Source organism: Balaenoptera physalus (assembly GCF_965194825.1).
Source record: "Balaenoptera physalus genome assembly, chromosome: 11".
Lineage (NCBI taxonomy): Eukaryota > Metazoa > Chordata > Mammalia > Artiodactyla > Balaenopteridae > Balaenoptera > Balaenoptera physalus.
In genome coordinates this window covers 42,700,552-42,714,263 of record NC_138896.1, presented here as the reverse complement: position 1 = coordinate 42,714,263, position 13,712 = coordinate 42,700,552, and positions in this window count along the sequence as shown.

The window sequence follows — 13,712 nt, the reverse complement described above, 5'->3', positions numbered from 1 at the left end:
TTGAGAAGATAAACAAAATTGATAAACCAATAGCCAGACTCATCAAGAAAAAAAGGGAGAAGACTCAAATCAAGAGAATTAGAAATGAAAAAGGAGAAGTAACAACTAACCCTGCAGAAATACAGAGGATCATGAGAGATTACTACAAGCAACTATATGCTAATAAAATGGACAACTGGAAGAAATGGACAAATTCTTTAAAAAAGCACAACATTCTGAGACTGAACCAGGAAGAAATAGAAAATGTAAACAGACCAATCACAATCACTGAAAATGAAACCGTGATTAAAAATCTTCCAACAAACAAAAGGCCAGGACCAGATGGTTTCACAGGCGAATTCTATCAAACATTTAGAGAAGAGCTAACACCTATCCTTCTCAAAATCTTCCAAAATATAGCAGAGGGAGGAACACTCCCAAAATCACTCTAAAAGGCCACCATCACCCTGATACCAAAGCCAGACAAAGATGTCACAAAGAAAGAACATTACAGACCAATATCACTGATGAACATAGATGCAAAGATCCTCAACAAAATACTAGCAAACAAAATCCAACAGCACATTAAAAGGATCATACACCATGATCAAGTGGGGTTTATCCCACGAATGCAAGGATTCTTCAATATATGCAAATCAACCAATGTGATACACCATATTGCTTTGACAAAATTCAACACCCATTTATGATAAAAACCCTCCAGAGAGTAGGCATAGAGGGAACTTACCTCAACATAATAAGGTCCATATATGACAAACCCACAGCTAACATCGTTCTCAGTGGTGAAAAACTGAAACCATTTCCTCTAAGATCAGGAACAAGACAAGGTTATCTAGTCTCACCACTATTATTCAACATAGTTTTGGAAGTTTTAGCCACAGCAATCAGAGAAGAAAAAGAAATAAAAGGAATCAAAACCAGAAAAGAAGAAGTAAAGCTGTCCCTCTTTGCAGATGGCATGATACTATACATAGAGAATCCTACAGATGCTACCAGAAAACCACTAGAGCTAATCAATGAATTTGGTAAAGTAGCAGGATACAAAATTAATGCACAGAAATCTCTTGCATTCCTATACACTAATGATGAAAAATCTGAAAGTGAAATTAAGAAAACACTCCCATTTACCACTGCAACAAAAAGAATAAAATATCTAGGAATAAACCTACCTAAGGAGACAAAAGACCTGTATGCAGAAAACTATTAAGACACTGATGAAACAAATTAAAGATGATACAGATGGAGAGATATACCATGTTCATGGATTGGAAGAATCAACATTCTGAAAATGACTATGCTACACAAAGCAATCTACAGATTCAATGCAATCCCTATCAAACTACCAATGGCAATTTTCACAGAACTAGAACAAAAAATTTCGCAATTTGTATGGAAACACAAATGACCCCGAAAAATGAAAGCAATCCAGAGAAAGAAAAACAGAGCCAGAGGAATCAGGCTCCCCGACTTCAGACTATACTACAAAGTTACATTAATCAAGATACTATGGTACTGGCACAAAAAGAAATATCGATCAGTGGAACAGGGTAGTAAGCCCAGAGATAAACCCATGCACATATGGTCACCTTATTTTTGATAAAGGAGGCAAGAATATAGAATGGAGAAAAGACAGCCTCTTCAATAAGTGGTTCTGGGAAAACTGGACAGCTATATGTAAAAGAATGAAATTAGAAGACTCCCTAACACTATATATGAAAAATAAACTCAAAATGGATTAAAACCTAAATGTAAGGCCAGACACTGTAAAACTCTTAGAGGAAAACATAGGCAGAACACTCTTTGACATACATCACAGCAAGATCCTTTTTGACTCAACTCCTAGAGAAATGGAAATAAAAACAAAATAAACAAATGGGACCTAATGAAACTAAAAAGCTTTTGCACAGCAAAGAAAACCATAAAAAAGACGAAAAGACAACCCTCAGAATGGTAGAAAATATCTGCAAATGAAACAACTGACAAAGGATTTATCTCCAAAATATACAGTGAGACCATGCAGCTCAATATCAAAAAAACAAACAACAAATCCAAAAATGGGCAGAAGATCTAAATAGACATTTCTCTGAAGAAGATATACAGATTGCCAACAAACACATGAAAGGATGCTCAACATCACTAATCATTACAGAAAGGCAAATCAAAACTACAATGAGGCATCACCTCTCACCAGTCAGAATGGCCATAATCAAAAAATCTACAAAAAACAAATGCTGGAGAGGGTGTGAAGAAAAGGGAACCCACTTGCACTGTTGGTGGGAATGTAAATTGATACAGCCACTATGGAGAACAGTATGGACGTTCCTTAAAAACTAAAAATAGAACCACCATATGACCCAGCAATCCCACTACTGGGCATATACCCTGAGAAAACCATAATTCAAAAAGAGTCATGTACCACAATGTTCATTGCAGCTCTATTTACAATAGCCGGGACATGGAAGCAACCTAAGTGTCCATCGACAGATGAATAGATAAAGAAGATGTGGCACGTATATACAATGGAATATTACTCAACCATAAAAAGAAACAGAATTGAGTTATTTGTAGTGAGGTGGATGGACCTAGTGTCTGTCATACAGAGTGAAGTAAGTCAGAAAGAGAAAAACAAATACCATTTGCTAAAACATATATACGGAATAAAAAAAAAATATGGTTCTGAAGAACCTAGTGGCAGGACAGGAAAAAAGATGCAGACATAGAGAAGGGATTTGAGGACATGGGGAGGGGGGAAGGGTAAGCTGGGACGAAGTGAGAGAGTAGCATGGACTTATATATACTACAAAATGTAAAATAGATAGCTAGTGGGAAGCAGCTGCATAGCACAGGAAGATCAGCTAGGTGCTTTGTGACCACCTAGGGGGTGGGATAGGGAGGGTGGGAGGGATGTGCAAGAAGGAGGAGATATGGGGATATATGTATATATATATATAGCTTATTCACTTTTTTTTATAAAGCAGAAACTGACACACCATTGTAAAGCAATTATACTCCAATAAATATTTAAAAGAAAAAAAAAAGAGAAAGAGAATAATGGATGGAAAAAAAAAAAGAAATGAAAAGGGAGAAATAACAACTGACCCTGCAGAAATACAAAGAATCATGAGGGATTACTACAAGCAATTATATGCCAAAAAAAATGGACAACCTGGAAGAGATGGAGAATTTCTTTGAAAAGCACAACCTTCCAAGACTGAATCAGGAAGCAATAGAAAATATAAACAGACCAATTACAAGGCCTGAAATTGAAACTGTGATTAAAAATCTCCAACAAACAAAATCCCAGGACCAGATGGTTTCACAGGTGATTTCTATCAAACATTTAGAGACGAGCTAACACCTATCCTTCTCAAAATCTTCCAAAATATAGCAGAGGGAGGAACACTCCCAAAATCACTCTAAAAGGCCACCATCACCCTGATACCAAAGCCAGGCAAAGATGTCACAAAAAAAAGAAAACTACAGATCAATGTTACTGATGAACATAGATGCAAAAATCGGCCACAGAATACTAGCAAACAGAATCCAACAGCACAATGAAAGGATCATACACTATGATCAAGTGGAGTTTATCCCAGGAATGCAAGGATTCTTCAATATACGCAAATCAATCAATGTGATACACCATATTAACAAATGAAGGGTAAAAGCCATATGATCATCGCAATAGATGCAGAAAAAGCTTTCAACAAAATTCAATACCCATTTATGATAAAAACTCTCCAGAAAGTAGGCACAGAGGTAACATACCTCAACATAATGAAGGCCATATATGACAAACCCACAGCCAACATCGTTCTCAATGGTGAAAAACTGAAACCATTTCCTCTAAAATCAGGAACAAGACAAGGATGCCCAAGCTCACCAGTATAATTCAACATAGTTTTGGAAGTTTTAGCCACAGCAATCAGAGAAGAAACAGAAATAAAAAAAATCAAAATCAGAAAAGAAGGAGTAAAACTGTCACTGTTTGCAGATGACATGATACTATACATAGAAAATCCTAAAGATGCTACCAGAAAACTACTAGAGCTAAACAATGAAGTTGGTAAAGTAGCAGGATACAAAATTAATGCACAGAAATCTCTTGCATTCCTATACACTAATGATGAAAAATCTGAAAGAGAAATTAAGGAAACACTCCCATTTACCACTGCAACAAAAAGAATAAAATACCTAGGAATAAACCTACCTAAGGAGACAAAAGACTTGTATGCAGAAAACTATAAGTCACTGATGAAAGAAATTAAAGATGATACAAACAGATGGAGAGATATATCATGTTCAGGGATTGGAAGAATCAATATTGTGAAAATGACTCTACTACCCAAAGCAATCTACAGATTCAATGCAATCCCTATCAAATTACCAAAGCCATTTTTTACAGAACTAGAACAAAAAATACTTAAAATTTGTATGGAGACACAAAAGACCCTGAATAGCCAAAGCAAGCCTGAGAAAGAAAAAAAGAGCTGGAGGAATCAGGCTTCCCGACCTCAGACTACACTACAAAGCTGCAGTAATCAAGATAGTATGGTACTGGCACAAAAACAGAAATATAGATCAATGGAGCAGGATAGAAAGCCCAGAAGTAAACCCATGCACTTATGGTCACCTTGTCTTTGATAAAAGAGGCAAGAATATACAATGGAGAAAAGACAACCTCTTCAATAAGTGGTGCTGGGAAAACAGGACCTACATGTGAAAATATGAAATTAGAATACTTCTTAAGACCATACACAAAAATAAACTACGAATGGATTAAAGACCTAAATGTAAGGTCAGACACTGTAAAACTCTTGGAGGAAAACATAGGAAGAGCACTCTTTGACATAAATCACAGCAAGATCCTTTTTGACCCACCTCCTGGAGAAATGGCAATTAAAACGAAAATTTAAAAATGGGACTTAATGAAACTTAAAAGCTTTTGCACAGCAAAGGAAACCATAAACAAAACAAAAGACAACCCTCAGAATGGGAGAAAATAATTGCAAATGAATCAACTGACAAAGGATTAATCTCCAAAATTTACAAGCAACTCATGCAGCTCAATATCAAAAAAACAAACAACACAATCCAAAAATGGGCAGAAGATCTAAATAGACATTTCTCCAGAGAAGATATACAGATTGCCAACAGACATACGAAAGGATGCCCAACATAACTAATCATTAGAGAAATGCAAATCAAAACTATTATCAGATATCACCTCACACTGGTCAGAATGGCCATCATCAAAAAATCTACAAGCAATAAATGCTGTAGAGGGTGTTGAGAGAAGGGAACCCTCCTGCACTGTCGGTGGGAATGTAAATTGATACAACCACTATGGAGAACAGTATGGAGGTTCCTTAAAAAACTACAAATAGAACTACCATACGACCCAACAATCCCACTACTGGGCATATACCCTGAGAAAACCGTTATTCAAAAAGAGTCATGTACCACAATGTTCATTGCAGCACTATTTACAATAGCCAGGACATGGAAGTGTCCATCAACAGCTGAATGGATAAAGAAGGTGTGGCACATTTATACAATGGAATATTACTCAACCATAAAAGGAAACGAAACTGAGTTATTTGTAGTGAGATGGATGGACCTAGTGTCTGTCATATAGAGTGAAGTAAGTCAGAAAGAGAAAAACAAATACCGTATGTTAACACATATATATGGAATCTAAAAAAAAAAAAAATGGTTCTGATGAACCTAGGGGCAGGATAGTAATAAAGATGCCGACATAGAGAATGGACTTGAGGACACGGGGAGGGGGAAGGGTAAGCTAGGACGAAGTGAGAGAATAGCATTGACATATATACACTACCAAATGTAAAATAGGTAGCTAGTGGGAAGCAGCTACATAGCACAGGGAGATCCACTCGGTGTTTTGTGACCACCTAGAGGAGTGGGATAGGGAGACGTAAGATGGTGGGGATATGGTGATATATGTATACGTATAGTTGATTCACTTTTTTTTATACAGCAGAATCTGACACAACATTGTGAAACAATTATTCTCTAATAAAGATGTTAAAAAAAAAAAAGGACACTACCTACAGTTTATTAACTGAGCACACTAATATATTGAACCAAGGATTTTCCTTTTTTTTCCACATGATGTCTTTGGAGCAATGTTTTCAATATCATATGCAATTTCCTGGCTGCAAGTGGAAAAGCAGGCAAGCTGCCTGTGAACTGGATGAAATATTCCAGAATAGAAGAATTACTAGACGCAATTGGGAGAGGACACGTCTTGATGAATTTGAGATAGAATTCTAAACATGTCTGTACATATCTTCACTAATCATACTCCTCTCACCCTCAAAGGAATGATCCCACAGAGTAAACAACCCTCTGGGTCAAGAATCTCTCATGTAAATACTTGTTTAGACAGTTTAAAAATAGGCTTTATTTGTTCATTGTTATGTAATTCCCTCCCGAGGTTTCTCTTCATAATGAGTAATAGGTTGGGATTGGCTGATGACCTGGTATTGAGATAGCTCGCAAATCTTAAGGCTGAGACAGGTCGCCAATATATATTCTGACTTGAGTCCGTGGGAATAAGAAGTGTAGTTTAGCAGATGTTCTGTCAGAAGCGGTCTGGGTAAAATGCTACAGCTCATTTTGTTTGTGTGTTTGAAGGGCACCTGTCCATAACAGATAGAAATAACTTTGTGACAATCAGGGATGAAAGTCTAAAGATTATAGGAATGTAGAAACTCAGAAATTGATGAAGAAAGTCCCCCATGAGTTTGGTTGGAGACAACTCAGTAGAGGAGAGTCATGAAATCTAGTTACAGCTCTCCATGCTCGGTTTGTGTTTTGGAAAAAGAACTTCAACCTTCAGTACATTGATTTAATGCTAGCCACAGTCACCATCCTCAGCTTGTTAAAAGCAGAGTTTTGATTCAAGGGATATGAAAAAACTTTAAGGAGTTTAATATAGTTGCTGTTTTCTATTAATGTACCAAGTTCAATTTTAAACTGAGGGGATAAGGGAGAAAGCAGAATTGTATTGTGGATTGACAGCCTGCTATAGTTTCATTTACTCATAAAAGAAATAATAACAAGACACTTTGTCATCCACATATAAAATTTACTCATTCCTAGAATTAGAAGTACGGAGAATCTTGTGATGAAAATATCTGACAAATGTCAATTCAAGGCAAAGATACATAGGTAATAAAGATATTCAACAATGGATAGTCCTTTCCCTTGAAAAATGTTTAGAACAAATGACTCTGATGACCTAAAAATGTTATCTTGTAAACATTTCCAAGTCTAAGTTTCCATAATGCTTCAGAAAAAAATGAGTTTAGTTTTCCTAAATTTATAAAACTATTGACATTAACATGAATGCATATTTTACAAGTGATGCTCTTTTTAAAAAGACAGACATATGTAATGTGTTGTTTTACAAGAGTCCTTGGGCTAAATCTTGATAAAATTGGCACTTCTCCCTCATTCCTTTAGAAGCAGACAAGAAAGCCAGGTTGCAATGTTACACGTCTCTCTATCTTGGCTCCAAACTCCAGAAATAATCATCAAAATCACACCCAGATCACTTGTTTCATCATGTAGAGAACTACTTGAAAAGAAGAAAGAAAATGTTGGCTCCCATATTGTGGTCAAATGACTCAGAGTGTAGATTTCCAAATTCCTAGTTAAATATATGGTGTTCATATGAACAAGTATCCCAGGTCAGGTGGGGCAACTTCCCCAAGGCTGGATATGAAGTTCTGATGCTTCCTTCACAACAACAAAACAGATTCAGTGTTTTCTGTTTTTTTTCAGTAATGCCAAGAAAACCCAGGTAGAGTAGGTGGAGCCATTTAGATTATAACTCTCCTGAGAAACTCATCCAGCTGCAGAGATCCTTTCTTATTACATTATTGTTCTCTACACCTTCATGCTTAAGTAATGCAGTATTAATTCATGAAAATAACTAAATCTCTAACTGTCTAGTGGGTTTTGTTGAACCATTCTCATTCTTTTAAAGTACATGTTCTGATATTCTGGATTTATCACTGGGGACTGGAAAAGAGAAAGTATTTTTCCCCTCACACCTTGTCTCAACTTAAGGGCAGAAATGATGGTAAATTTTCCTCTAGTGGTGTCTTGGATCATGTAGATGTTTGGATCAAGCATAAGACAAAGGAGAAGATACCATATCAGAGGGCAGTAAAGGCAAAAATGTGACTTAGCAAGAAAATGCTAAACTTAGGGTTAGACATTGCTGTTAAAGCATCTCAGTGAAACTTACTACTAGCTTTGTGACTTTCAATTACTAACCTCTTAAGCTTTCATTTCTTCATCCGAAAGATGGAATTAATACATTTGCCTTGCTGTGTTATTGAGAGAATTAGATATTATATATGTTTAGTGCTTAATACAGTGCCAGATCCAGAACAGCCACTCAGTAAACTGTAATTACTTTCTACTTTAGTCTCAGATTACTTTCAAAAATATACTCATAAATTATTTCTAATAATCATAGCTAATCTTTATTGAGCTCTTTATATAAGAACAATGAGAAAATACATATTTAATCTCATTTAATTTCGACCATATTGCTTGAATATTTGATATAATTATTCTAGTTTTACATATGTAAAAATTAGGACCTGTCTAGGTCAAGTAATTAGCCCAAGGTTAAATAGCTGAAAATGAATGAGTGGGAATTCAAATTCAAATCTAACTCCAAATCCCATGCTATCAATCAGTAATCCTATAAAGGCTTCGTGGTGAAGTGCAACCCAAGCTATTTCCTAAATCTTAACTATCAAGCCCCATCAAGGAAAGAGTAGAACAAAGCATTCAGTGTGTATTTGGTTTTTTGTTTTGTTTTTCTTTTTAAAATTTATTTTATTGGAGTTATAGTTGATTTAAAATGTTGTGTTAATTTCTACTGTACTGCAAAGTGATTCAGTTATAAATATATATACATTCTTTTTCATGTTCTTTTCTATTATGGTTTATCAAAGGATATTGAATATTGTTCCCTGTGCTGTACAGTAGGATCTTGTTGTTTATCTATTAGTGTGTACTTGTTGATGGTAATTGTTGATAGTGTTGAGATAAGGATTTATAAAGGCAAAGCATATACAGGTAAGAAATGACAGAATGAGTAAGAGTCCTTCAGGGCACTTTTGTTACCTTAGAAAACCTTGTTCTGTCTGATGCCCTTCTCTTTCTGGACACAGAGAGGCCTAGTTTTGTCCTACTTCTACCTTTGGTATAACCTAGAGTTTTCCCTAAATTCCATCCTATGCCTCAGAAAGTCATTCTTATTAGTTCTCATAAGACTTATGTCTCTATAGGGTCCAGTCTCACATAATCACCAACATCCATCACCTTGCAAGATTGTCCAAGCTTCTGAGCCAGTTCCACCTCCATAGCAGGCAGGGTATTCTGGGCCTTAGAAGCATCATTCTACAGGGTCAAGTTTGTAGCTCTAGACCTGGCATCCCATCTGCCTGGTAAGACTTGAGCAGAAAAGAGCCCACTGAAATTTAGTCTTTCAAAAAAATTTACAGAATCTGCCAAGTCCTTATCATGTGTCCACTGTCATCATTTTCCTACCTCCCTTTAGATCTTGCTCTGAATACTAAAGCAACATCTCTCAAGGCATAGATATGCCCTTGTAACAATGCAAGCAATCCTGAGTCTCTAAATAGTCAGACTTTATGAGGATGATACTCAGGAATCTGAAATTAAATAAGCTCACCCAGGTAATTCCTATATATACTAGTTTGAGAACCACTACTTGGTCCACAATTCTATTGTCTTGCTAAACACTGAACATCATAGATGTCTGGAATCTCCCTCTCCTGGGATCCATAAGAAGATCCATTGGATTCTGGATCTGGACACTCATTAGAGTCAATTCCAAATGACCTGCACACATCGGGGTAATCTAGCTCAGCTGTCCACCCAACGCCCCTCCTGGGCCAGCCCTGCCTTCTCCCTTCTCCCCACCCTTCCACACGTCAAAGTCCCTGCAGACCCAAGCTCCAAACTCTCACATGACTCTCAAGGTTCTTTTCCCCAATGCACTCTTCTTTTTCTTTTTAGTTCTTCTTTCTCTCTTACCATTCTGATGTTTGGGTTCCTTCTGTCTTTTGAATCTATCTTTTAGCTACCAGCAGCCAGGTTTTCTTAGTTTTGTGCTGCCCAAAGGAAACCATGATAACGTTTTTACATTTCCACAGGGAAATTCGCAACCAACTCAGAACTGTAGTCAAGAAATACCATGATAGGGAATTTTCTTCATTCTTTATCATTCATTAATCACAGACGACCATATCAAACAGAATGTGATGAAGTGTAAAGTGTAATGTTAACTCTTTACACCTATTTGGATCTTGATGTTAGTTTCCCCTTTGCTATATAAACCAGCTTATTTCTCAAAATGAAGGTTATAACCCATTGGTGGTTTATGGAATCAATTTATGATTCTCTATCAGTACTTAACAAATAGAATAAATAAGAAATATCAGATTTTATTACATATTGGAAGAGTAAGTATTATATAATGAGAACATTTTCATGAATGTGTGTATTTGTGTGAATATTGGGGCATGATGGAAAGTGTTTTAATTTTTAGTTGTGATCCATGATTATTAAAAAAAGTCAAAGCCATTTCTCTAAATTTTAGAGGATTAGAACTATTTTCTGCATGCTGTGAGGTCAGAGTGTCTGTTTATGTGAAAGCTATCTCTCCAGGGAACCAAGTTTCTCTATTTTCTTTCCCAAATAAAGCATGTATTCTCTTCAGTTGACACAAATCAGTCAGAGCTTAAACTCTCCATCTTGATGCTGCTTCATCTAATTTAATAGAAATATAAAATGTTGACACATACTGTATTTAATCTACTACTTACTTGACTATCATCTCATTGTCAATTTTGTCAACTGTAAAAATGGAGATATAAAGACAGGGTTTTTGGTAAAGATTAAATGAGATAATTTGCATCAAATACTGAGAATCAATGTTTAGCACATAGGAAACCATCAAGAAATGTCAGCCATCATCATTATTATCACATTCAATTACACAAATTATTATTATTACCATATTCAATAACATAAACCAGATATACTTTTTAGCTCAGATCAATGCAAATAGGAAAAAAGAAAGCATTCAGCACCAAAATCTTGGAGTCTAAAACTGTTATAAATTTGTTCAAAGGTTATTGGAAAGGCTTCTTATAAAGTCTCAGAGGGAAATTCAAGGAAAAATGGTCTCGGTTCATGCTCTTACCAAATTGTTTAAGGCTAATTAGCTATTGAATGTCAGCCAAAACAAACATGGACATCCCCCTCAGATCTAAGAATACACAATACTATAAACTGAATATTTGAGGTTATTCTTCTTCTGACAACCATGGAGTAGTGAGGTGGAGAGAGAGAGAGAGTCTGAAAACTCTTTAAAACTGATTTTACTTCATTAATCCATTGTTGTTTATTTCTGCGCATCTTTCTTCTCCATTTAACTTGCTCAAAAGGAACAGCCAGTCCTCGTGTGAAGGGACAAGTTGGTGTGTGTCTTCAGCTATCACTGTCCATGTTTGTTTGCTATAACTTAACCTTTGTATTCAAGGTGCTGTGAGTCACCATGAGTGCAATTAAGTGAGTAGTGGGTATGAATTTATAGAGCCACCCTTTTCTACTGCTCTGTGTTCACCGCTGTGTGTTCCCTGGGTGTGTGAGTCCTGGGAAAGTCTGATGTTACTACCACAGCCTGGCCTCTTGTAGACTGCATTATTTAAAATAGGTCATTCATATTGGTTAATGTTTAGAGAATTTTTAAAAAGTAGATTTCGATTATGTCTATGAAAGACAAGTTGACTGACAGCTTTTGACTGCCCAGTGGTAAGGCTTATTAAACAATTATTCCACCGTGTTCTCAATAAGGCCATTCAACTGCCCAGGCTTGCCCTAGTCCGCTGGGAATCTGGCTCAAAGGTTTCTGCTGATTGGAACATTCAAGTGTAGAAAAGGAAAGTAATGATTGTTTTATAATCATTTTGACTCCATTTAATTAAATGTTGGATGTGGAATTAAGGTAGGGGGAAAAGGCAGAGTTGTAAGAAAGAAAGAGCTGAGAAAAATGCACAAACTCAAGAAGTGGTAGAAAACAGCTCAATTCTATCACAGACCTACCTCAGAGATATTGTGGATTCTGTTCCAGACCACCACAACAGAACAAATATTGTGATAAAATGAATCCCATGAATGTTTTGGTTTCACGGTGCCTATAAAAATTTGTGTTTACACTACGCTGTAGTCTATTAAGTGTGCAAATGCATTATGCCTAAAAAAACAATGTACATATGTTAAAATATACTGCCCAAAACGCTAACCATAATCTGAGTCTTGGGTGAGTGATAACATTCTGCTGGTGGAGGGTCTTACCTCGGAGTTGACAGCTGCTGACTGGTCAGGCTGGTGGTTGCTGAAAGTTGGGTGACTGTGGCAATTTCTTAAAGCAAGATACATCCATTGGCTCTTCCTTTCATGAATGATTTCTCCACAGCAGGCAAGGCTGCTTCATAGCATTTTACTCAGAGTAGAACTTCTTTCAAAATTGGGGTAAATCCTCTCAAACTCTGTCACTGCTTTATCAACTAAGTTTATGGAGTGTTCTAAATCCTTTGTTGTCATTTCAACAATCTTCATAGCGCCTTCACCAGGAGTAGATTCCATCTCAAAGAAAAAAAAAAAAACTTCTGCTGATTCATAAGAAGAAACTCCTCATCTGTTCAAGTTTTATCCTGAGATGGCAGCAATCCAGTCACATCTTCAGGGTCCACTTCTAATTCTAGTGCTCTTGCTGTTTCCACCACATCTACAGTTACTCTCTCCATTGAAGTCTTGAACCCCTCACAGTTATCCATGAAGGTTAGAATCAACTTCTTCCAAACTCCTGTAAATGTTGATATTTGAACCTCTTCCCATGAATCACAAATGTTCTTAATGGCATTTAGAATGGTGAATCCTTTCCAGAAAGTTTTCAGCTGATCATTCCCAGATCCATCAGAGACATCACTAACTGTGGAAGCTCTAGCCTTATGAAATGTATTTCTTGAATCATAAGACTTGAAAGTCAGAATTATTCCTTGATCCATGGGCTTCAGAATGGATGTTGTGTTAGCAGACATGAAAGCAACATTAATCTTACTGTACATTTCCATCAAGTTCTTGAGTAACCAGGTGCATTTTCAATGAGCGGTAGTATTTTGAAAGGAATCTTTTATTTTGAGCAGTAGGTCTAACAGTGTGTTTCATGTATTCAGTAAACCATGTTGTAAACAGATGTGCTGCCATCAAGGCTTTGTTTTTCCATTTATAGATCAGAGGCAGAGTAGATATAACTCTTAAGGAACCTAGGATTTTCAGAACGGTAAATAAACATTGGCTTCAACTTGAAGTCACCAGTTGCATTAGCACCTAACAAGAGAGTCAGCCTGTCCTTCGAAGCTTTGAAGCCAGGCACTGACTTCAGTGCACAGTAGGGTAACAGGATGTTTCTAAATATTTTTAATAAAAATTTTTTTAAAATACATCTTTATTGGAGTATAATTGCTTCACAGTACTGTGTTAGTTTCTGTTGCACAACAAAGAGAATCAGCCATATGCACACACATGTCCCCATATCCCCTCCCTCTTGAGACCCCCTCCCATCCTCCCTA